The sequence below is a fragment of the Myotis brandtii genome, unplaced genomic scaffold, assembly GCF_000412655.1.
Source record: "Myotis brandtii unplaced genomic scaffold, ASM41265v1 scaffold420, whole genome shotgun sequence".
In the NCBI taxonomy this organism is placed as follows: domain Eukaryota; kingdom Metazoa; phylum Chordata; class Mammalia; order Chiroptera; family Vespertilionidae; genus Myotis; species Myotis brandtii.
The window spans coordinates 1,588,472-1,590,211 of record NW_005366109.1 but is presented as its reverse complement, the minus strand read 5'-3'; the positions used below and the strand labels follow the sequence as shown (position 1 = coordinate 1,590,211).

The 1,740-nt window shown below is 43.9% G+C and overlaps 1 protein-coding gene across 3 annotated transcripts in view; it reads left to right on the top strand.

Annotated features, from left to right (window-relative positions):
* Positions 1 to 1,740, top strand: part of BTBD9 (BTB (POZ) domain containing 9) — a 433,633-nt gene that overhangs the window by 76,841 nt on the left and 355,052 nt on the right. The gene's annotated exons all lie outside the window — the stretch shown is intronic.

Sequence of the window (1,740 nt, the reverse complement as noted above, 5' to 3'; positions counted from 1 at the left end):
GAAGAGATTTGTGCAATAGGCCTTCCCTTCTCCTGGCTGCTGGCACCAGTTTTCCTCCGGCACCCGGGACCCAGGCCTTCACTCTGGCTGGAGCTGCCTTCCATCTTCCGTCCACTCCAGTTGGCTTTCTTCCTGAGAGTGCAGGACTGAGCTCCCAGGCCGGGAAGGTAGAAGGAGAAGGCACACCTAACTTCCGTCCTCCGTCTTCGCGGCCCCGGCTGGAGCCGCCTTCCATCTTCCGTCTTCGCGGCTCCGGCTCACCTTCAGTCTTCGCTCTGCTGCTTGGAGCCTACATATGCAAATTAACCGCCATCTTTGTTGGCAGTTAATTTGCATATCGTGCTGATTAGCCAATGGGAGGCATAGCGAAGGTACAGTCAATTACCCTGTTTGTCTATTACTGGATTAGATATAATTTTATTGATTTCAGAGAGGAAGTTAGAGGGAGAGAGAGAGAGAGAAACATCAGTGATGAGAGAATCATGGATCCGCTACCTCCTGCTTGCTCCCTACTGGGAATCGAGCCTCCAACCCCGGGCATGTGCCCTGACTGGGAATCGAACTGTGATCTCCTGGTTCATAGGTCAACATTCAACCACTGAACCACACTGGCTGGGTTAACTTCACTTTTTAATGAATACATTGTGAATATTCTCTCCTTTAAAAACATTCCCCTAAAATGTCACTTTATATGGTTATCTGGTATTCTACCCTATGCATTTCCCATTACTTATTTACTTGATTCTGTACTTTTGGATGTTATAACAATAAATGCGTTTTATCGTATAGATGAAAAAAATGTTTTTTAGTGTGTGGATAAATATCATCTTCAAAAGAAAAGAAATTTGTGAAGAAAATTTGGTAGACTCTAGCCTAAGAGTCCACCCAGTTTGGCAATAGCTTCAAGGTTCTGTCTTCCTTCTAGCCTTTCTGATACCTTTACCCACTGTGGTTTCTAGAGTTCAGCCATGATGGCCAAAGTTCCAGAGCAATATGGGTGACCAAGACCGCTTATCATTGCCGCTTATCATTAACCTAAACCCTACATTCCAGAAAACTGATGTGCAGAGAGTCTCTTAGTCATGCCTCTTTGAGTCTGGGCATGAAGGGCTTAATAGTATTGGTGATGATACCCTACAAATCTTTTTAACTTTTTAAATATATTTTTTATTGATTTTAGAGAGGAAGGGAGAGAGAGAGTGAGAAAGATAGAAACATTAATAATGAGAGATAATCATTGATCAGCTGCCTCCTGCATGTCCTGCACTGGGGATTGAGCTCGCCAACCTGGCATGTGCCCTGATTGGGAATTGAACCGTCACCTTCTGGTTCATAGGTCGACACTCAACCACTGAGCCATCCCGGCTGGGCTACCCTGCAAATCTTGCAGGTTAGTTCATTTCTCTCGTTAGCACCGTTGGCCACCATCCTGGCCTTTTAGGCCATTTGAGCCAAGAATGAGGGAAGCTTTATGAAGTGGGAGTCAGCATCTCCTATACATGGGTCTTTGAGGTCCCAAAGTTATCTCTGTTTTTTTAAATTAAGGATATTTCTGATACATATCTTGTTGAATATAATATGGTGTTTAGTTGGCAAAATGGAGGTAATTCACATGTCATTTCTAAGAGTGATTAATAATCCTATCTAATAATAGACAATCATGGTAATTAACCGTACCTCTGACACGCTTCCCATTGGCTAATCAGGGCGATATGCAAATTAACTGCCAACAAAGATGGC